Source organism: Delphinapterus leucas, chromosome X (assembly GCF_059928025.1).
Source record: "Delphinapterus leucas isolate spDelLeu-1000000601 "Yukka" chromosome X, BTC_Dleu_Yukka2, whole genome shotgun sequence".
NCBI lineage: Eukaryota > Metazoa > Chordata > Mammalia > Artiodactyla > Monodontidae > Delphinapterus > Delphinapterus leucas.
This window is the reverse complement of record NC_143150.1, coordinates 37,798,481-37,823,134: the sequence shown is the minus strand read 5'-3', so window position 1 is coordinate 37,823,134 and position 24,654 is coordinate 37,798,481. Positions and strand designations below refer to the sequence as shown.

General features: G+C 42.5%; 2 long non-coding RNA genes across 2 annotated transcripts in view; one reads left to right on the top strand and one right to left on the bottom strand.

Annotated features, from left to right (window-relative positions):
- The window catches only part of LOC111165759 (uncharacterized), a 46,001-nt gene that overhangs the window by 5,222 nt on the left and 16,125 nt on the right, over positions 1-24,654 (top strand). The gene's annotated exons all lie outside the window — the stretch shown is intronic.
- Positions 2,047-24,301, bottom strand: LOC149744206 (uncharacterized). Its single transcript, XR_016391294.1, has 3 exons — positions 23,312-24,301; positions 15,079-15,245; positions 2,047-2,990 (listed from the first exon to the last, which is right to left on the bottom strand). It is a non-coding gene; the product is annotated as an uncharacterized LOC149744206 (long non-coding RNA).

The window sequence follows — 24,654 nt, the reverse complement described above, 5'->3', positions numbered from 1 at the left end:
GCACTATTGTCCCTCACCACATGTGAAAATGCTACTCAGGCTTCAAGGTTCATCTCAGAAGCTACCTTCTAGATAAAATTTCTCCCTCCCACCTAGGGAGACTATTCACTTCCACCGGTGTGCTCCCGTAGCCCTTTATACACTTTGAATATAGCACTTAACACGTGGTATTACAAATATTGGTTTATTATCCGTCCCTCACACAGACAAGTGAGAGCTCTTGTTTGTGGGCTCCTTGAGGGTAAAATTCATGTCTTAGTCATCTTTGTATCCCCAGCATCCAACTCATGGTAGATGCATTGCCCATGTTTTCTGTACGATGTTTGTTGTTGAATTAATTGAATTTAGACTAGAAAAAATTCCTGAGAAAGATGTTTCCATAGAGTTTACATACAGGTGGTAAACATGGATTACAAATACTGAATGACAATGAATAACAGGATATTCAGTGTCACCTACAAATGAAAACAAGAGGCATACAGCACAAATAACTGTTTTTCTTTTTTTTTTTTGCGCTGTGCAGATAGGTTAAAGGAAGTGGCATAGCTATTAGGAAGAGATAGAAAAAATGTTAACATATCAAAAATAAATATATTTCCAAAATATAGAGTTTTATGAAAAATGTTAAATTAAAAAAATTTTTTTTGTGGAAAAGTACATGTGCCTTCAACAGAGGGTGACCAGTTGAGAAAGTTATAGGTTACTAAAACACATGAAAATAAAGGATGAATCAGAAGTGGAGGCAGACTTGGGCAGAGCATAGAAGTTTTTATAAATACCTTCCGAATGGGAAAACTTAGCCCAGAAGAAGAATGGAGACATGGATAGTCTGAAAGACCAAGAGTGGAATCCTCTTTCCTGGAGGCTGGAAAATCAAACTAAACACTAAATAGCTCTATGAACTGAAGCCGACTGGATAAACCAGTTGAGGCTCTGAGAGAGGCATCAGTAAGCATCTAGAGACTTCATAATTGACCTTCTGTGGAGCCTCAGAACCCAGGACAACTTTAGGAGAAATTGAACACATCAAGATGAAAAAATATGAGAAGCCAGAAGGTGAATCTAGAGTTAAATTAAGCTGTGCTGTACAAGTAAGGGAATGATAAACCCTTATATTAGGTTATTTGTTTTCCAGATCGTAGCCCAAAATAAGATGCCAAAACTCTGTGATTGCAGAACCAGTGGGCTGGTGATCCCTGAAGACATATATTTGCATAAGTTGATGCACATGGTGGAGATTTTTGGGGTGGAGGAGGCAGAAGCCTAAGGAGAGGTGACGAGAATGGAGGAAATATTACTATATGAGTTATCTATCACTGCATAAAAATTACCATAAACTTAGTGGCTAAAAGCAACACACATTTATTATCTCGCAGTTTCTGTGAATTGGGAATTTGGATATAGCTTAACTGGGTCCTTTGTTTCAGGGTCTTTCACAAGGCTGCAATCAAAGTGTCAGCCAGGGCTGGGGTCTCATTGGAAGGTTCGACTGGGTAAGGGTCTCATTCCAAGTTCATGTGGTTGTTGGTGTGGTTCTGTTCTTCATGGGTTGTTGGATTGAGAGCCTCAGTTCCCTTCTCACTGCTGACTAGAGGCCTCCCTCAATTCTTTGCCATCTGGGTCTCTCCACCGGGTTGCTTGCTTCATGGAAGCATGCAAACCATGAAGATACTAGAAAGAATCAGCCAGCAAGACAACAGTTAAAATCTCATGTAACATAATCACAGAAGTGAATTCCCATCACCTTTTTCATATTCTATGGGTTAGAAGCAACTTTCTAAGCCAGCCTACACCCAAAGGGAGGGGATTATGCAAGGATATACCAGGAGATAGGGATTATTGTTTTTTTGGGTTTTTTTGCGGTACGCAGGCCTCTCACTGTTGTGGCCTCTCCTGTTGCAGAGCACAGGCTCCAGACGCGCAGGCTCAGCGGCCATGGCTCACGGGCCCAGCCGCTCCGCGGTATGTGGGATCTTCCCAGACCGGGGCACGAATCCGCGTCCCCTGCATCGGCAGGCGGACTCTCAACCACTGCACCACCAGGGAAGTCCGAGAGATAGGGATTATTAAGGGCCATCTTAGAGTCTGTTCACTGAAGCTCCTGGGTCTGTGCCCTAGTGGTTCCAAAGAGATTGGTTTTGAGTCCGATTAGAACCAGGTGCTGGAAAAGCTGTGTACTTTGTGTGATTCTCGGCATAAAGGATGCTCTTCCTGGCAGGTGACAAAGTAAGTCACAAAATTGAGGAAAGACTAGCCTCCACCCCCTGCCTCCTACCTCTCTGCTACAGACAACAGTGCCATTCAGCATGGCCATCAGCAGAGGACAGCTGTGCATGGTCCAGAGTGTTCTCATGGGGCCAGAAGCAATAATAAGGGGCTTTGATAAGGAAGCTAGAGTGAAAGGACATGAGAGGACATGTTTCTAAGAATAAAGTGAAATGCTCAGGCAGACTCACAGAAATAACTGGGGGAGTCTTCAGGAGAAGGCTGAGTTCCTCCCCATTCAAGTGTCTCTGAGAGCCTGCATTTGGTGTCATCTGGGCAACGTTCATGTGATCTCTTGATCTTTCCTCTAAAACCATCTCTTCCTCCCACTTCCTTATTTCTGATATTAGTCATTCAGGCTCAAAACCTTGGAATAAACATCAACTCACTTGTGCTTTCGTAGAGTCACTGCTGCCAGCCTATTGATAGTTCAGATTCTCAGTCTAATCTGGTACATCAGTTATCTCCTGTATCAGTTATAATATAGGTTCAGCTGCAAGTGACAGAATGCCCAAAATGACAGTGGGTTAAATAAGGTAGGTATTTATTTCTCATGAATGTAAACATAGGAAGTCCAGAGTTAGTGAAGGCTCCACGATCACTGGCATCCAGAGTTCTTTCACCAAGTAGTTCTGCATTGCTCAACACACAGCTTCCATACAAGGGCCAATGATGTATCATGATTCAAGATGGCTGCTCCAGCTCCATCTGTCATGTCTGCATTCCTGCCAGGAGGAAGAAGGAAAGACAGAAGTATTCCCCACTGAAGGATACTTCCTGAAAGTTGTATTCACCACCAAAACATAGATTATAGCCCACTGGCCAGAGCTTAGTCACATAGCCACTTACAGCTCCAAGGGAGGCTGGAGATATAAAATTTATTCTGGCAGCCATATTCCCAGTTTAAAATTGTGTGCTCTATATGAAGGAAAGAGAACTGATAGTAGGGGACAAGTATCAATCTCTGTCTTAGACTATCAAAAGAACTGGTTCCAAACTTTCTCAACTCTAATTTAAATCTAATTTTAGAGTTAGAAGTGGCACCTTATAGATTGTGTGGCACAACCTACATTTTACAGAAAAGGAAACTGTGATCCAGAGATGAAGTAACTTGCCCATAGTCACTTGAGATGAGAACCTGACAAATTCATCTTCCTAAAGTCTCTTACAATTGTTAAGAGGAGCAAAGTATGGTGGAAAACCAGAGGCTGGGGAGTTAAGGAGGCTGAACTCATTTCAGCCATGCCATCAGCAAGTTGTGTCACATTGGATGAGTCATTTAATCCTCTCTTTGTCTTAATTATATTCTCTGTAAAATGAGAAGATTGGACTATATGTTACCTAGTAATCCTTCCAGTGTTATAATTTTAGATGATTCTGTGATATTTTGTCATCTGACTGCCACCATTTTTTCATTGGTGGTCTATTGCTTGGTAAATTTAGGTGTTTGAGGCCCTCCATGATCAATCCCCAACCAGCCATTCCAGATATGTCCCCCATCCTCCTCTGCACACCACATACTCATTATTTCCTGAACACACCCCGTGCTTTCCTTTTGCTTTGTGGCTGATGCTGTCCCCTATGTTTGTGAAATAGACTGCTTCACCAATCCCTGTCTTTGGCTGATAATAATCTTCCTGATGTGTCAAGGCCCATTTTTAGATAAATACATATATACATAAAATTAAGAACTTACTCTGGGTTAGGCCTTGGTCTGAGAGATTTACATATATTAACTCATTGAATACTTAGAGTAATCCTGTGAGATACATGTTGTCATTATCATCCCCACTCTACAGAGGAGCAAACTAAAGCACAGGAAGTTAAGTGACTTTTCGTGACACAAAGCATGTTTCATCTAATCAGTTTCATCTTCCTCTTCCTGGACATACATTTCCCATCTTCCCTTCTAATTAGGCTAAGACCATGTGACTGGCTTCTGACCAACATAATATGCACAGAAATGATGTAAGCCATTTCTAGGCCTGGTTCTTAAAAACATCTCATAAATCCCTCATGTCTTTTCCTCCCCTTCTGCAGCATCTTCAGAGGCCATATGTTGATATGGTGGTATTACAAGATGGCAGAGCCTCCATCATTCAAGGTCCCTTCTATCTTGACCATTCACTTGCCTCAAGACACATAAGTGTTAAAGGCAGAGAAAGTACATGAAGTCAGGCCATGTGACTCTAGAGCTCACATTCTGAGCCATGGAATGCCTCCTCCTCCAACTTTTGTCACTTTATCTATGGAATATTTCAAACAGTTACAGAAGTTGAAAGAATAGTACAATGAACCCAATTTATTCATCATCCAGATTAAGACATTATCAACTCAAGGCCAATCTTGTTTCCCTTAATGTTCCACTCCCTTGGTATCATTTTGAAGCAAATCCCAGTCATTATATCATTTTATATATATATATATATATATATATATATAAAATTATATCAACTATAATTATTTCACTGTGTATCTCTGTAAGATAAGAACTCCTTAAAAAATAACTATACCATCATCTCACTAAAAACATTAACAGAAATTCCTTAATATCATTAAATATCCAGGGTACATATTATTAATTTGTGTGTTTATTAAATAGGTTTTGAAAGCAAACTTTATTTATTTATTTATTTTGGGCCATACTGAACAGCATGTGGGATCTTAGCTCCCTGACCAGGGATCGAACCCACGCTCCCTGCAGTGGAATCGCGGAGCCCTAACCACTGGACAGCCAGGGAATTCCCTTTTTAAGTATTTTGAATCAGGAAAAGTAAGATCTATACATTGCAATTGGTTGATGTCTCTTTTTTTCTTTTAACATTTCCCAAACTTCTTTTTTCCCCAGCTTTATTGAGATATAATTGATATATAACTTTGTGTACTTCACAAAATGAAAAGACAACCTATGGAATGGGAGAAAATATTTGAAAATCATATGTCTGATAAGGGGTTAATATCTAAAATATATAAAGAACTCATAGAACTCAATAGCAAAAAAAAAATCTGATTAAAAAATGGACAGAGGAATTCAGCAGATATGTTTCCAGAGAAGACATACAGATGGCCAACAGGTACATGAAAAGGTGCTCAGCATCATTAATCATCAGGGAAATGAAAATCAAAACCACAAGGAGCTATCCCCTCACACCTGTTAGGATGGCTATTAGCAAAAAGACAAGAAATAACAAGTGTTGGTGAGGATGTGGAGAACAGGGTACTCTTGTGCACAGTTGGTTGGTATGTAAATTGGTGCAGCCTATATGGAAAAAAGTATGGACGTTTCCCAAAACATTAAAAATAGAACTACCAGGGACTTCCCTGGTGCCACAGTGGTTAAGAATCCGCCTGCCAATGCAGGGGACTTGGGTTCAAGCCCTTTTCCGGGAAGATCCCACATGCCACAGAGCAACAAAGCCCGTGCGCCACAGCTTCTGAGCCTGCGCTCTAGACCCCGCGAGCCACAACTACTGAGCTCACGTGCCACCACTACTGAAGCCCGCACGCCTAGAGCCCGTGCTCCGCAACAAGAGAAACCACCGCAATGAGAAGCCCGCGCACCGCAACGAAGAGTAGCCCGTGATCGCCGCAACTAGAGAAAGCCTGCACGCAGCAACGAAGACCCAACGCAGCCAAGAATAAATAAATAAATAAATAAATAAATAAATAAATAAATAAATAAATAAAATAGAACTACCATATGTGGGACTTCCCTGGCTCTCCAGTGGTTAAGACTCCACCCTTCCATTGCAGGGGGCACATGGAGCGGCCAAAAAAAAAAAAAAGAACTACCATATGATCCAGTAATTCCACTTCTGGGTATTATTCCAAGAGAATGAAACTACTAACTTGAAAAGTTACATGCACCCTCGTATTCATTGCAACATTATTTATAATAGGCAATGTATGAAAACAACCCAAATGTCCACTGATAGATGATACTTGGTATATATATATATATATATATATATACATATATATATATAATGTTTTCATTATATATATACACACATACACATACATAACAGAATTTGGCCAGAGAAAAAGAATGAAATCTTTACATTTGTGACAAGATGGATGGACCTTGAGGGCATTATGTTAAGTGAAACAAGCCAGACAAAGAAAGAGACATACCATATGACCTCTTTTATGTGGAATGTAAAAAAGCAAAACCAAAAACATTGTGTAAGTTTAAGGTGTACAACATGATGATTTGATACACATATATGTTGCAAAATGATTACCACAATAAAGTTAGCTAACACACCTATACTCTCTTGGCAACTTTCAAGTATATAATACATTATTGTTAACTATAGTCACCATGCTGTGTATTAGATCTCCAGAACTTATTTATTTTCTATTTTCTTATTTGTACCCTTTGACCAGTATATCCCCTTTTCCCCTCCTACCTCTTCACCCCTGGCATCCACCATTCTACTTTCCATTTCTACGAATTTGAGCTTTGTTATTTTTTAGATTCCACATATAGATGAGATCCTACAGTATTTGTCTATCTCTGACTTATTTCACTTAGCATAATGCCCTCAAGGCCCATCCATGTTGTCAAAAAGATAGGATTTCCTTCTTTTTATGGCCCAATAATATTCCATTGTATATAAATGCACCACAATTTCTTTATCCATTTATCCATCGATGAACACTTAGGTTATTTCCATATCTTGACTATTGTGCATAATGCTGCAATGAACATGGGGGGTGTAGATATCTCTCTGAAATAGTGATTTCATTTTCTTTGGATATATACCCAGAAGTGAGATTGCTGGATCATATGGTAGTTCTATTTTTAATTTTTTGAGGAACCTCCATACTGTTTTCCATAGTGGCTGAACCAATTTAGTTTCCCACCAATAGTGCGCTAGGGTTTCCTTTTCTCCACATCTTAGCCAACACTTGTCTTCTTGATAATAGCCATTCAAACAGGTGTGTGGTGATATCTCACAATTATTTGATTTTTTCTATCTATGTTCAGCAGCTCAGGTGCAGGAATGGGGAAGATTACTTGAATTCACTTAAGACTGGAGGTTTTGCCTGAGCAGGTAACACAGAAAGACAATGGAACGAGCATTTGAGAGTACTTACTTGAGTATAATTGGAGTGATGAACAATGGCATATAAGCTGAGTAAGGAAAGAAATGAGGACAGGAAGGAGGCTGGTAGATTGAAGTGTGATACACACTGTGATGTAACACCCAGACCACCTTTCAACGAAAGTCTTGTTGCCTCAGTTGTTGGGAATGCCTTCAGCTGTGCTACCAGGGCCTTCAAGGATTACTTCATAGCTGCAGAGGGATAGTTGCCTTACACAAAGAAGCCACACCCCTTCCCCAGTGGCCCACTTTCAATGACTGACCAAGACATGAATTAAAGGCCTGGTCATCTTGGCCCAACTCAGAACAACACTTAAGGACCATGGTAGTTTCAGAACTTCCCTATGGGATTGACCAATACAGTCACTAGGCCTGTATTACATCCCAAATTCTGCCCAATTCTGCTTCTTTCTCCTCCTTTCTACAGGTATTAATCCCAAGGGAACTTCTTTTTTTTTTTTTAAACATCTTTATTGGAGTATAATTGCTGTACAATGGTGTGTTAGTTTCTGCTGTATAACAAAGTGAATCAGCTATATGTATACCTATATCGCCATATCCCCTTCCTCTTGCGTCTCCCTCCCACCCTCCCTATCCCCCCACTCTAGGTCACAAAGCACTGAGCTGATCTCCCTGTGCTATGTGGCTGCTTCCCACTAGCTATCTATTTTACATTTGGTAGTGTATATATGTCCGTGCCACTCTCTCACTTCGTCCCAGCTTACACTTCCCCCTCCCTGTGTCCTCAAGTCCATTCTCTACGTCTGCGTTCCAAGGGCACTTCTTAAAAAACATCTTGCACACTAAACTCCCTCTGAGAGTTTGCTTCCTGGGGAACCCAATCTGTGACATGCTGTCTGTGTATGGAGTCACTGTACTGGGAGCAAATGTGAAAGGATGGAAGTGTGTGGTCGTAAGGTGGAATGTCTTATGATTTCAGAGGTGGAACAATTCTGGATGATGACCAAGGACACGGGTGTGGCCAAGAGAGTAAGTGGCTGAAGTGGGATGAAAGGCAGGATCATTGAGGATGAGAAAATCACATGCATGTGGAAGTCACCAAGACTTCACTAAGTCAATAGGTATTTACTTTATTAAAGATCTACTGTATTAGCTAGTTATTTCTGTGCAATAAATTACTCCCAAATCTAGAGGCTTAAAACCACAAACATTTGTTATCTCACATTGTCTGTGAATCAGGAATCTGAGTGTGGCTTAGTTAGATGTCTCTGTCTCAGCATCTCTCACCAGGTTGCAATCAAGGTGTTGACCAGGGCTACATCTCAAGGCTTGACTGGGGGAAAATCCACTTCCAATTCCCCTCCAAGCTCACTCAGATGTCTGCTACAGGCCTTGGGCCCTCTCTGGCTGTTGACCAGAGGTATCAGTTCCTTACTATGTGGGCCTTTCCATAGAGCAGCCCCCAACATGGCAGCTGGCTTCCCTCAGGGTCAGTAAGCAAAAGAGTGAGAGGGCATTCAAGAAAGAAGCCATAATCTTTTGTAATCTCATCTCTGAAGTGACATCTGTCACCTCTGCTTCTGGAAGGGGAGAGGATTACACAAGGGTGTGAATAAGAGGAGGTGAGGGTCATGGGAGCCATTTGAGAGGCTGCCTACAACACCTACTCTGTACAGGGCACTATCCTAAGTGCTCGAGATTCAGCAGTGAATTGAGGCAGACAAAAGCCTTTTTTCTTAACACCTTCAAGTTGGCGGGAGACAGACAAAAACAAACAGACGATCATTTAAGAACATGGTATGTGCTATGAAAATAATAAAATAGGATAATGTAGAAGAGAGCAAGAAGGTGGGGTGGAGGTAGGGGGTTATTTTTAGATCGGGTGGCCATGGAATACCTCTCTGAAGTGACATTTCAGCTGTGAACTGGATGGATGAGAAGTAGTTATCCATGCAAAAATTTGGGAGAAAAACTTGCCAGGCAGAGGGAAAAGTAAATGTAAGGAACGTTAGGGAATGAGCTTGGTGAGTTCATGTGACTACAGCAGAGTGAGAAAACCCAAGAAGAGAGAGCAGAAGTAGGTGGGAGCCAATCACGCAGGGCCTTGTAATCCATGCACAGTGAGAAATATGGACTTTATCCTAAGAGCAATGGGAAGCCGCTGGAGGGTTTAGGCAAATGGGGGACAGGATCAAATTTAGTTTTTATTTTATTTATTATTTATTTATTTTTGCCTGAGTTGGACCTTCGTTGCTGCGCGCAGGCTTTCTCTAGTTGCGGCGAGCGGGGGCTACTCTTCGTTGCAGTGCTAGGGCTTCTCATTGCAGTGGCTTCTCTTGTTGCAGAGTTCGTGCTCTAGGCTCGCGGGCTTCAGTAGTTGTGGCTCACGGGCTCTAGAGCGCAGGCTCAGTAGTCGTGGTGCATGGGCTTAGCTGCTCCGCGGCATGTGGGATCTTCCCGGACCAGGGAACAAACCCATGTCCCCTGCATTGGCAGGCAGATTCTTAAACACTGCGCCACTACAGAAGCCCCAATTTAGGTCTTAAAAAGATTTCTTTGCTGTAAGGAGAACATAGACTGAATTTCTGAAGGGCTGAATGGAGGTCCAGAGAGATGGCAGGACTTGGGATGGAGAGGAAGACGGAGAGATAGGTGCCTATGTATTCACTGAATGATGGGGACTTTAGCAGATGACCATGGTTCACAAGGGGGAAATGTGGTATTGCTGGCTTGAAGGAGCTTCAAAGCAGTAGAGGTTTTGACCTGAGGTTGAAGGAGGAGTGGTCTGGAAGCAGCACTTCGGAACAAGGAGGACACCTACCCCACTTTCACAAGAGAGGCCCGCTCAGGAAGCCACGCATCAGTTAAGGCATCAGGAGTAAAGAACATTCGGTGAGGAGATCCATGACTCAACCAAGTGGTGGGGAGCCCTTTTGTCATCTGACGTCACCGACCCACAACAAAGATTATTCAGGGCCCTTTTCTGATTTAGAGCACCCTCATCTAATTCGAGTCAGAAGGAGACACTATAAATTCTGAGAATTCTGAGGTGAGTGTGAGCAAGATAAGCTGCTTTTTGAAAATAATTTAGGATTTAGGCTTCAGCCTTTGAAATTCCAATTAAGTTATTAGTCACAAATCTTCAACTGCTCTTCACCCTTCAACCTACTGCTTCCTTCCAAATGACTCAGCTAGGGCAGTCTCCTAGGAAAACGTTATTTTCTGGCTTCCTATAGCAATGACCAGAGAAACAGCAGGCCAAGAACCAGATCTGGCCCTGGGCTTGGAAGTTCTTTACCTTTCCCCTGGACCAGTGTTCCCCCCACCCAAGAATCAATTTTTTCCCCCTAGGGGGTGATATCACTCCTGTTGAGAATGCATCCCCCTAATGCAAAGAAGCACCTCAGACGGTGAAGATTTTAGACACAACGGCAGAGCCCATTGTGAGACTTTTGAGAGTTGGGAGCTGGGAGGAATTAGCCCCCCAACCCAAACCACATTAAGCAGGGAACTTATGTCCGCTGCAGATAGAACCGTCACTGATACTTCATAAGTCAGAGGTCGAGTTTGGGAATCAGTCTTTTGCGCTTATTTATCCTTGGTTGGTTCCGTTGGAACCCAATGGTTCTTCTTGGGACTGAGAGCTGAGTTGCGCTCCGGATGGCAGAGCAAAACCCCACACCAAAGGGGACCACCTGGAAGTACATCATTGTTCCATGAAACAAACATCGACGTGCTTACGTAACAGGGAAGAGCTAAATCGGAATCCATGTTGGATCTGTTTCTTTGACCTTAACCCTTGCTTTTCGTTGCTTTTGTTATTATAATCGTACGTAATGGCCTGACACAGGCAACCCTGCCCCTCTGCCTGAATGTTGAACTAAAGTGCCTTCGTTCAGCTCACAGGGAGACAATCTGACCCTGCCCACCTGTAAATGGCTGAAATGAACACATGCCCTCACCAAGGCTGGCCATTCCAGGAGATGTTTTGCAAGACTGATTGCCCTTTTTACTTTACTTCCTCGCTGCCTCTCCCTCTCTATTTTGCCTTTTTACTTTACTTCCCTCTCTGATTCTATCAAAGAAACTGGCATCTAGACCCCGATAAGATGGTTCTTTTAAGGCACTAGTCCGCCATCTTCTCCATCTGCCGGCTTTCCAAATAAAGTCATATTCCTTGCCTCAACACCTCATCTCCAATTTATTGGCCTGTCGTGTGGCGAGCAGAGCGAGCTTGGACTCAGTAACACTTCTCTTGCAGCAAGACCTGGGAATGGCTGTTCGGTGGAATCTTCCATCTTCTGTGTGCGTTCTAAGCAGCCTGCACATCCCTCCCTCCCTCCCCGTGCTGTGGTTCTTCCAGACATCTGACAGGAGGAGCACGTGCCGCCCTCCAGGAGGGCTGCCTCTCCCAGCTCCTCAAAGACTTCTTATTAGCTGGAAGGTAGCAGGGAGGGCTGGGGCAGGGAGGCTGCCCTGGAAAGTCAGACAGCTCCCCAGAGAGCAGCCTCTCTCTGAGCTGCATTGAGGGAGCTGGGGGTGCTACACCTGGGCAGTGGAGCTGGGGAGAGCGTGCCTCCCTGCCCCCGCCCTCTCCCACTCTCAGGCTGCCGGAAGCTAGGCAGACTGCCATGGCCAGACACTCTGTTATTACCCGGGCTTTGGTTCACCTGAGCCTCTTCTCCTCACTTAGCAGCAGGCGGTTGTCCACCTCAATTTCCAAGCCCATGTTTACAGTAGAGAGGGCTGAGATAGACTGTATCTATAAAGAGAATCATTGAAGAGCTCTTAGGCTGGACTATTCTATTTTCTCATCTCCCAAGGAGACCTGGCCTCTCAGCATGCTCCCCGATACAGCCTGATCTGGGAATAAAACAAAATCGGTGAGTTCGCCTCATTTCTTGGAGATTCGCATGTGAGGTCCATGTGATGGCCCCCAGTGCCTTGCATTCCCCTGGGCTCACTGATTTCCCTCGGAGAATACTCCCATGGGAACTGAAAGACTGCACCCCCCACCAGTCAACACAGGAAGGGATCCTCGGGCAGATTTCTTACCTCTGACTCAGTGGGTCCCACACTTTAGTATGTATCAGAACCACCTGGAGAGCTGGACCAGGCAGAGGCCCCAGATTTTCTGGTTCACTAGGTGTGGAGTGAGGTGTGGGCCCAGGGATTTCTAACAAGCTCCCGAGTAACACAGATTCTCAGCTGTCCTGGGCTAGAGTTTGGGAAGTAGTGCTTTGGGAGCTCTTGGATGGGCTTCAGGAACTTCACTGACCCCCGGAACTCTGTGCAAATTGTGTATTTGGTGCTTTCATCCAGATAGAGGCACATACAATGAAAAGACACTGTTCTAAGAGAGTAGTCAGAACATAATATATATTTCTTGGGAAGAAGCAGACATTGATCGACAAAGGAGGCCATTGGGTCCCTGGGGGAGGCTGCCTACAGGAGGGGAAAGTACCAGGAGAATGGCCCTGGGGCCCCCAGTGACAACCAAGTAACTGTTTCCTCTTAGCACACTCTTCTGTGAAAAAGTCAAATGCTAGTCAAATCACCCTTACCCGTGGCCTGTTCCAGCAAGACTCAGGCCTCTACTAAAGCCTGCTTTGTACAGGAAGCACTTACTTCCCCCTTCACCAGCACCTTCTCCTCTTGGGGTAAGGATGTGCTTTGTTTGTACTTTAATTCTTTTTTTAAAATTATTTACTTATTTATTTGGCTGTGTTGAGTATTAGTGTGGCACATGGGATCTTCACTGCAGCAGGTGGGATCATGCGGGCTCTTAGGTGCGGTATGTGGGATCTAGTTCCCTGACCAGGGATGGAACCTGGGCCCCCTGCATTGGGAGTGCAGCGTCTTAGCCACTGGACCACCAGGGAAGTACCTGGTGGTACTTTAATAAAAGAAAAGAGAAAGAGAGAGAAGGGGGAGGAGAGAGGGAAAAAGAGGGAGAAATATTGAAAAGGTCATTCTTCATCTACATATCAAAAAAGATAAAGAATTCCAGGTGTGATTCTTCCTCTCTCTCTCTCTCTCCACACACACACACACACACACACACACACACACACAGTGGGATGCTATTATAATTGACTGACCACATCGTACAATATGAGAGACCCCTGCACAAAAGTATCATTTTCCCCATCAGTCACTCCTCCTTTAGAGCTTCATTTGAGTCTTGAATCTTGAGGATTTTTCCTCTTTCAAATTTTCCTATCAGAATTCAGATGTAGTCGTCCCTCAGTATCCGAGGGGGATTGGCTCCAGCACTCCTTTGGATAGCAAAATCTGCAGATGCTCAAGTCCCTTGTATAAAATTGCAGAGTATTGCATATAACCTCCGCATATCCTCCTGTATACGTCAAATCTTCTCTAGATTATTTATAATACCCAATACAATGTAAATGCTGTGTAAATAGTTGCCAGTGCATGGCAAATTCAGATTTTTCTTTTTGGAAATTTCTGGAATTTTTTTCCCGAATATTTTCGATCTGCATTTGGTTGAATAGGTGGATGCAGAAACTGTGGATACAGAGGGACAACTGTACTCTAGTTGGGGACTGAGACTTCAACCAGGGGTTCTTAACCAGGATCCATGGATGTCCCTAGGCTGTGGGATGCTTTAGTGTGCATCGAAATTACCAGAATGTGTTTACATGCAAATTCCATGTCCCCATCCACTTGCAAAGAATCTGATTCCTTCACCCTAGAGAGGTACGCAGAAGACTGTATTTTAAACAAGGCTCTCAAGAGATTGCTATACAGGTTGTCCTTAGGCAACACTTCAAGAAACACTACGTTTCAGAAGGACCGTGAACTCCCTGAAAGTAAATGCAAACTCGTGGGTGTGTTATATGTGAGTATATTTCTGGGCATTGGGTACAGAGCTTTAATCAGATTCTGAAAGTCTCCTTGAATTGAAAAGGCAGATAATCACTAACCAGGAAATATTTTAGCAAGGAATAGCAACAATAGGATCCAGAATATAAGCGGTAGGGCAAGGAGGGAAGAAATGTCCCTAGAATGTATACAATATTGAAGCAGGAAAAGATCCTCAAAAAAAGTCACCTTGCTATACCTGCTCTGACTGAGAAATGGGAGAAATCATACATATCACAACTAAAATGAAGGATCTTTAACCTGTGAAAAAAATATTTGCAATTTACATCCAAAGAGTTCACTTCCTTACTATATAAAGAACTGTTGCAAATTAATAAAGAAAAGACAGTGTATAATATTGTACACATATTGGCTCAAGATGGTGGAGTAGAAGGACGTGCACTCACTCCCTCTTGAGAGAACACCAGAATCACAACTAACTGTTGAACAATCATCAACAGGAAGACACTGGAACTTACCAAAAAAGATACCCTACATCCAAAGACAAAGGAGAAGCTGCAACGAGATGGTAGGAGGGGCGCAATCACAATAAAATCAAATCCCATAACTGCTGGGTAGCTGACTCACAAACTGGAGAACAATTATACCACAGAAGTCCGCCCACTGGGGTGAAGGTTCTGAGCCCCACGTCAGGCTTCCCAACCTGGGAGTCCGGCAACGGGAGGGGGAATTCCCAGAGAATCAGACTTTGAAGGCTAGCAGGATTTGATTGCAGGACTTTGACAGGACTGGGGGAAACAGAGATTCCACACTTGCAGGGCACACACAAAGTAGTGTGTGCATTGGGACCCAGGGGAAGGAGCAGTGACCCCATAGGAGACTGAACCAGACCTACCTGCTTGTGTTGGAGGGTCTCCTGCAGAGGCGAGGGGGTGGCTGTGGCTCACTGCAGGGACAAGGACACTGGCAGCAGAAGGTCTGGGAAGTACTCCTTGGCATGAGCCCTCACAGAGTCCACCATTAGCCCCACCAAAGAGCCTGTATCTTCCAGGGCTGGGTCACCTCAGGCCAAACAAACAACAGGGAGCGAAATTAGTCCCACCCATCAGCAGACAAGCAGACTAAAGTTTTACTGAGCTCTGCCCATCACCAGTCCCTCCCATCAGAAAACTTGCACAAGCCTCTTAGATAGCTTCATCCAACAGAGGGCAGACAGCAGAAGCAAGAAGAACTACAATCCTGCAGCCTGTGGACTGAAAAACACATTCACAGAAAGATACACAAAATGAGAAGGCAGAGGACTACGTACCAGATGAAGGAACAAGATAAAACCCCAGAAAAACAACTAAATGAAGTATAGATAGGCAACCTTCCAGAAAAAGAATTCAGAATAATGATAGTGAAGATGATCCAGGATCTCAGAAAACGAATGGAGACAAAGATCAAGAAGATGCATTAAATGTTTAACAAAGACCTAGAAGAATTAAAGAACAAACACCTAGAAGAATTAAAGAACAAAGAAACAGAGATGACCAATACAATAACTGAAATGAAAAATACACTACAAGGAATCAGTAGCAGAATAACTGAGGCAGAAGAACCTGGAATAAGAACCTGGATAAGTGACCTGGAAGACAGAAGGGTGGAATTCACTACCATGGAACAGAATAAAGAAGAAAAATGAAAAGAAATGAAGACAGCCTAAGAGACCTCTGGGACAACATTAAATGCACCAGCATTTGCATTATAGGGGTCTCAGAAGGAGAAGAGAGAGAGAAAGTACCCGAGAAAAAATTGGAAGAGATAATACTCGAAAAATTCCCTAACATGGGAAAAGAAATAGTCACCCAAGTCCAGGAAGCACAGAGAGTCCCAGGCAGGATAAACCAGAGGAGAAACACACCGATACACATAATAATCAAATTGACAAAAATTAAAGACAAATTATTAAAAGCAACAAGGGAAAAATGACAAATAACATACATGAGAACTCCCAGAAGGTTAACAGCTGATTTCTCAGCAGAAACTCTACAAGCCAGAATGGAGTGGCATGATATATTTAAAGTGATGAAAGGGAATAACCTACAACCAATATTACTCTACCTGACAAGGATCTCATTCAATGGAAAAATCGAAAGCTTTACAGACAAGCAAAAGCTAAGAGAGCTCAGCACCACCAAACCAGCTCTACAACAAATGCAAAGGAACTTCTCTAAGTGGGAAACACAAGAGAAGGAAAGGACCTACAAAAACAAATCCAAAACAATTAAGAAAATGGTAATAGGAACATACATACCGATAATTACCTTAAATGTGAATGGATTAAATGCTCCAAGCAAAAGAAACAGGCTTGCTGAATGGATACAAAAACAAGACCCATATATATGCTGTCTACAAGAGACCCACTTCAGACCTAGGGACACATACAGACTGAAAGTGGGGGATGGAAAAAGATATTCCATGCAAATGGAAATCAAAAGAAAGCTGGAGTAGCAATACTCATGTCAGATAAAATAGACTTTAAAACAAAGAATGTTACAAGAGACAAGAAAGGACACTACATAATGATCAAGGCATCGATCCAAGAAGAAGATATAACAGTTATAAATATATATATGCACCCAACATAGGAGCACCTCAATGCATAAGGCAAATGCTAACAGCTATAAAAGAAGAAATCGACAATAACACAATAATAGTGGGAGATTTTAACACCTCACTTACACCAATGGACAGATCATCCCAACAGAAAATTAATAAGGAAACACAAGCTTTAAATGACACAATAGACCAGATACATTTAATTGATATTTATAGGACATTCCATCTGACAACAGCAGATTACACTTTCTTCTCAAGTGCACATGGAACATTCTCCAAGATAGATCACATCTTGGGTCACAGATCAAGCCTCATTAAATTTAAGAAAATTGAAATGATATCAAGCATCTTTTCTGAACACAATGCTATGAGATTAGAAATAAATTACAGGAAAAAAAACCCCACAAACACAGGCTTCCCTGGTGGTGTAGTGGTTGAGAGTCCGCCTGCTGATGCAGGGGACGCGGGTTCGTGTCCCGGTCTGGGAAGATCCCACATGCCACAGAGTGGCTAGGCCTGTGAGCCATGGCCGCTGAGCCTGTGCGTCCGGACCCTGTGCTCCGCAACGGGAGAGGCCACAACAGTGAGAGGCCCGTGTGCCGCAAAAAACAAACAAACAAACAAACACAAACACGTGGAGGCTAAACAATAAGCTATTAAATAACCAAGAGATCACTGAAGAAATCGAAGAGGAAATCAGGAAATACCTGGGGACAAATGACAATGAAAACACAGCGATCCAAAACTTATGGGATGCAGCAAAAGCAGTTCTAAGAGGGAAGTTTATAGCAATACAATCCTACCTCAAGAAACAAGAAAAATCTCAAATAAATTATCTAACCTTACACCTAAAGGAACTAGAGAAAGAAGAGCAAACAAAGCCCAGAGTTAGTAGAAGGAGAGAAATCATAAAGATCAGAGCAGAAATAAATGAAATAGAAACAAAGAAAACAATAGCAAAGATCAAAAACACCAAAAGCTGGTTCTTTGAGAAGATAAAAAACATTGATAAACCCTAAGCAAGACTCATCAAAAAAAAGAGGGAGAGGATTCAAATCATTAAAATTGAAATGAAAAAGGAGAAGTTACAATGGACACGGCAGAAATGCAAAGCATTATAAGAGAGTACTACAAGCAACTCTATGCCAATAAAATGGACAACCTGGTAGAAAAGGACAAATTCTTAGAAAGGTATAACCTTCCAAGAATGAACCAGGAAGAAATAGAAAATATGAACAGACCAATCATAAGTAATGAAATTGAAACTGTGATTAAAAATCTTCCAACAAACAAAAGCACAGGACCAGATGGCTTCACAGGTGAATTCTATCAAACATTAAGAGAAGAGCTAACACCCATCCTTCTCAAACGCTTCCAAAATATGGCAGAGGAAGGAACACTCCCAACTCATTCTATGAGGCCACCAGCACCCTGATACCAAAACCAGACAAAGATACTACAAAAAAAGAAAATTGCAGACCGATATCACTGATGAATATAGATGCAAAAGTTCTCAACAAAATACTAGGAAACAGAATCCAACAACACATTAAAAGGATCATACACCATGATCAAGTGGGATTTATTCCAGGGATGCAAGCATTCTTCAATATACACAAATCAATCAATGTGATACACCATATCAACAAATTGAAGAATAAAAACCATATGATCATCTCAATAGATGCAGAAAAAGCTTTGGACAGAATTCAACACCCATTTATGATAATAACTCTGCAGAAAGTGGGTATAGAGAGAACCTACCTCAACATAATAAAGACCATATACAACAAACCCACAGCAAACATGATTCTCAATGGCGAAAAACTGAAAGCATTTCCTCTAAGATCAGGAACAAGACAAGGATGTCCATCCTCGCCACTATTATTTAACATAGATTTGGAAGTCCTAGCCATGGCAATCCGAGAAGAAAAAGAAATAAAAGGAATACAAATTGGAAAAGAATTAAAACTGTCACTGTTTGAAGATGATGTGATACTATACATAGATAACTGTAAAGATGTCACCAGAAAATGACTAGAGCTAATCAATGAATTTGGTAAAGTAGGAGGATACAATATTAATGCACAGAAGTCTCTTGCATTCCTATACACTAACAATGAAAGATCAGAAAGAGAAATTAAGCAAACAATCCCATTCACCATTGCAACAAAAAGAATAAAATACCTAGGAATAAACTGACCTAAGCAGGTTAAAGACCTATAATCAGAAAACTCTAAGACACTGATGAAAGAAATCAAAGATAACACAAACAGATGGAGAGATATACCATATTCTTGGATTGGAAGAATCAATATTATGAAAATGACTATATTACCCAAAGCAATCTACATATTCAGTGCAACCCCTATCAAATTACCAATGGCATTTTTTACAGAGCTAGAACAAAAAAATCTTAAAATTTGCACAGAGACACAAAAGACCCCAAATAGTCAAAGCAATCTTGAAAAACAAAAACGGAGCTGGAGGAATTAGGCTCCTGGACTTCAGACTATACTACAAAGCTACAGTAATCAAGACAGTATGGTACCGGCACAGAAACAGAAATATAGTTCAATGGAACAGGATAGAAAGCCCAGAGATAAACCCATGCACATATGGTCACCTGATTTTTGATAAAGGAGACAAGAATATACAATGGAGAAAAGATAGCCTCTTCAATAAGGGGTGCTGGGAAAAGTGGACAGCTACATGTAAAAGAATGAAACTAGAACACTCCCTAACACCATACACAAAAATAAACTCAAAATGGATTAAAGACCTAAATGTAAGGCCAGACACTATCAAACTCTTAGAGGAAAACACTGGCAGAACACTCTATGACATAAATCACAGCAAGATCCTTTTTGACCCACCTCCTAGAGAAATGGAAATAAAAACAAAAATAAACAAATGGGACCTAATGAAACTTCAAAGCTTTTGCACAGCAAAGGAAACCATAAACAAGACGAAAAGACAACCCCCAGAATGGGAGAAAATATTTGCTAATGAAGCAACTGACAAAGGATTAATCTCCAAAATTTACAAGCAGCTCAATAGCAAAAAAACAAACAACCCAATCCAAAAATGGGCAGAAGACATTAATAGATATTTCTCCAAAGAAGATACACAGATTGCCAACAAACACGTGAAAGGATGTTCAACATCACTAATCATTAGAGAAATGCAAATCAAAACTACTATGAGGTATCACCTCTCACAGGTTAGAATCGCCATCATCAAAATATCTAGAAACAATAAATGCTGGAGAGGGTGTGGAGAAAAGGGAACCCTCTTGCACTGTTGGTGAGAATATAAATTGGTACAGCCACTGTGGAGAACAATATGGAGGCTCCTTAAAAAACGAAAACTAAAACTACCATATGACCCAGCAGTCCCACTACTGGGCATATACCCAGAGAAAACCGCAATTCAAAGCGACACATGCACCCCAGTGTACATTGCAGCACTATTTACAATAGCCAGGACATGGGAGCAACCTAAATGCCCATCGACAGACGAATGGATAAAGAAGATGTGGTGCATATATACAATGGAATACTACTCAGCCATAAAAAGGAAAGAAATTGGGTCATTTGTAGAGACGTGGATGGTCTTAGAGACTGTCATACAGAGTGAAGTAAGTCAGAAAGGGAAAAACAAATATCGTATTAACGCATATATGTGGAATTTAGAAAAATGGTGCAGGTGAACCAGTTTGCAGGGCAGAGCTGGAGACACAGATGTGGTGAAGAGACGTGTGGACGCCAGGTGGGGAAAGTGGGGTGGGGGGGTTGATGGTGGGATGAATTGGGAGACTGGGATTGACATATATACACTAATATGTATAAAGTAGGTAACTAATAAGAACATGCTGTATAAAAAGAATAAATATAATATTATAGGAAATTGAAATAAATTTTAAAAATATTGTACATATATAATATTGTAGCTGTAACTTATGTAATATTGTACATCAACTATATTTCAATAAAATATAATTTAAAAAGAAAAGAAAAGACCACTAAGCAAATAGAAAAATGGGCAATGGATGTGAACAGTTTACAGAAAAGGAAACACAAATGGCTCTTAAACATATGAAAAGTTTCCCAGTGTCGCTATAATAAGAGAAATGCAATTTAATATTGCAATGAGATCTCATTTTTCATCTACCAGATTGAGGGATATGAAAAAGTGTGACAATACACTGTGCTGGTGAGTGTGTAGATTGCAATATCTCTATGGAGGGCAATTTGGTGATATGTATAAAAGTTACAGATGCCCACAGCATTTGATGGAGCCATTCCACTTTTAAGAATGTATCTTACAGACATACTCCCACATGTGTAAAGAGCATTCATTAGCAAAAGATTGCGAAAAAAAAAAAGGTTGCAGAAAACCTAGATATCTGTCAATAGGAGGTGGGTTAAATAATTCACAGCGATCGATACAAAGGAATAGTATGCAGCTATAAAATGGCTAGTCGTTTATGTGCTTATGGAAAGCATCTTCAAGATGCATAGTTCTGTGAAAAAAGCAAGATGCTGAACAATGTGTATGATATGCCACCATTTGTAAAAGTCTTTGCCTATTTGCTTGTGTTTATCTGGACTCTCTCCTGCAGAGTACATAAGGAACAGTTAACAGTGGTTAGACAAGACAGGGTTTGGGGGGAAAAAACTTCCTTTTAATTTATACTCTCTTGCATTTTTTTGATCATTTCATGTATTTCTTATTAAAAATAAATAAAATGCTAAAAAAATTGAAACTAAAGCAAGCAGGCAGACTGTGGTTGCAGTGGGAAGGGTGGGTTGGCAGAATAGGAGACTGGAGTGGAGATTCTCCCACTGAGAAGCATGGTCCCTTAGGAGGGAGGCTAAGCCACACCACCACAGCCTCTGGCTCACAACCTGGCATGCTGGAGGTGCTCGAAAATTTCGACAGGTGAATGGATGGGACACATCATATTCCTCAGGGAGGCTGGGGTGTAAATAAGATTGAGAACCACTGGACCACAGACAGGAGACCTTTAAGAAAGCAGTTCCTCAACATCTTCTCCACACCTTAAAATTGACTTCAGCTTCAAGGCCTGGTTCATAGGCTAACTCCTCCAAAGGGACTTCCATGCCCTCTGTCTCTGAGGCCCCAATCCCATCTCCTGTGGGTTAAAGCTCATTTCATTCCTCTGTGCTCCAACAGCATTTTCCTTAATCTGTTCTTCTAAGATGTATTTCAATCTGCTTTATGGTTTAGATGCTAATTTGCATGTCAGTCTTAACCTTAGTGATTAAGACTCTCTCTTCCCCATCTCTGTCTGCACCCTTCAGTGCCGGCACAATGAATACAGATGATCCACAGTAAAGGGAACCCAACCCTCCTTACAGGACACCCTGAGCAGGCATGTGCTCTAGACTATACTACAGGAGACGACAGCATGGTGGGTGATAATGGCCACAAATATAGGCCTTAACCGGGCCATCTTCCCAATGAGTCACTTGATTCACTCAGATGTTTGAAGGAATGTTTCTCACCAGCCAGCCAGGCACTAACAGATAGGACTCAGCAAATAGTCTGCATTTCTAGATACCGTTTTCAGTTCTCCAGACCTGCAGCAGAGCTGGTGCCCTTATGTTTCCCCTTGCTCCTCCCATGCCCGCAGCAGCCCTCATTAATCAAGCAGACTCACCTTCCCATTTTCTGCAGATGTAGCCTCAAAATCCCCCTCAAAAGACAGCAGCTACCTACCAATCAGCTGGCATGGCTTATTTGCCATACCAGGTCTTGAGCACATTCAAACCTTCTGGGGCACAGTGCACTGCCATCATGTCACAGAGTCCACCCAGGGGCATGGAGATCCAGGGATATTCTAGGCCTGCAAGAGTTATGATCAAGCCACTTGTGAAACTCGAACACGGATGGGCAAGTCCACCGGCCCTGGTAGTGCTAAGCCCTGACTGGAGAGCAAGCTTGCGCTGCTGCTAATTGGGAGGCAGACAGACCTCAGTTAAGTGGAATCCAGTTCATCAGACCCTCAAGTCACTGAAAACCTCCCCATCATCCTCCTTTCTTCTACTCCCCTCCCCAAACAAAAAGCACATTACACTTTCAGGAAGTAGAAGAAATAGAAAGAAAGTAAGCTCCTATCAGGATTCCTGTTTTAAGGCAGCACTACCGGGACTTCCCTGGTGACGCAGTGGTTAAAAGTCTGCCTGCCAATGCAGGGGTTACGGGTTCGAGCTCTGGTCCGGGAAGATCTCACGTGCCGCAGAGCAACTAAGCCCGTGTGCCACATCTACTGAGCCCGTGTGCCACAGCTACTGAAGCCTGCGCACCTAGAGCCCATGCTCCACAACAAGAGAAGCCACCACAATGAGAAGTCTGCGCAACACAACGAAGAGTAGCCCCTGCTCGCTGCAACTAGAGAAAGCTGGTGTGCAGCAACGAAGACCCAACACAGCCAAAAATAAACAAATAAATAAAAATTAAATTAAATAAAAATTAAAAAAATAAAAATAAAACAGCACTACCAGGGAATTCCCTGGCGGTCCAGGGGTTAGGACTCTGTGCTTTCACCGTCGAGGGCCTGGATTCAATCCCTGGTGGGGGAACTAAGATCCTGCAAGCCAGGAGGCACAGCACCCCCTGCAAAAAAAAATTAAAAGTAAATAAATAAATAAAACAGCACTACCAGAATATGTCTCGAGGTCAGGCCACACTAGGCCTAATCCCCTGCATCCATCTCCAGCGTGATTTCCACTTCCGTGTCTGGATAGTAACCAGAGGTGTTGACCTGTGAAACTGCAAGACACTCAACTCAACAGAGGCTTAGGCAATGGTTGTCCATTCATGATCTCCAGCGTTCGCATTAGTTTAGATCAGGAGTCTGCAAACTACAGCCCAAAGGCCAAATCCAGCTCACCACCTGTTTTTCTAAGTAAAGTTTTATTGGAACATATCCTTGCTCATTCATTTACATATTGTCTATGGCTGCGCTCACGTTACAATGGCAGAGTTGGAGAGCTGACAGAAGCTCTATGGCTCACAAAACCAAAAATATTTACTATCTGGTCACGTATAGAAAACGTTTGCAGACCCCTGGCTTAGACCACTCTTGGAGCTGGTCCTAAACCAGTGGGGGATGCTTCCTCCTTCCTCCTCCTCTTCTCTTCTCCTGCCTTCCCTCCACCGACCACCCCGGTACACACATACCAACACGCACACGCACACACACACTGCTGAAGGGAAGCCAGTACTGGCTGGGCAAAAGGGGCAGGAATGTGGACAAGCAGACTTAAATGCTCTTCCTAGGCTCAGCCGCCTCTACTTGGTACACAGAGCCCGAGAACCGTGGAAGTCTGCATGTGTATTTGTGTGGGTGGAGGTTAAAGTCAAGGTGAGAAAGCATTGTTGGAAATGGTGTTCTTATGCACATGTAACAGAGGGTATGTGGTCTACAAGAATGTCCCTAAATCTCAGGCTGAACTGGGAGAACCAACCACCTGCTCCCTTCCAACGCAGAGCCTCCTTCAACTATCTAGTCCCATTCTCACTTAGGGGATGGGGTTTGGGCTAAGGATGGTGCAGAATGGGACATACAGGCAGACTTTCTTTAGACATCTCTTCTCTTCGCTTTCCTCTCTTTCCGGCCTCCTCTCTCTCTCTCTCTCTCTCCATCTCTCTCTGTCTCTCTGTCTCTGTCTCTGTCTCTGTCTCTCTCTCTCTCTCTCTCTCTGTCTCCCTCAGCTAGTTTAGGCAGCAACACGGGGAAGGCAGCTGTTAAGAAAACACCAATTCAGGCATGATTTCTGGACCATAGATCAAAAGCTTAGCTAATAGTGGACACAGAATATTGATTTGTCAGTTTTTCTCT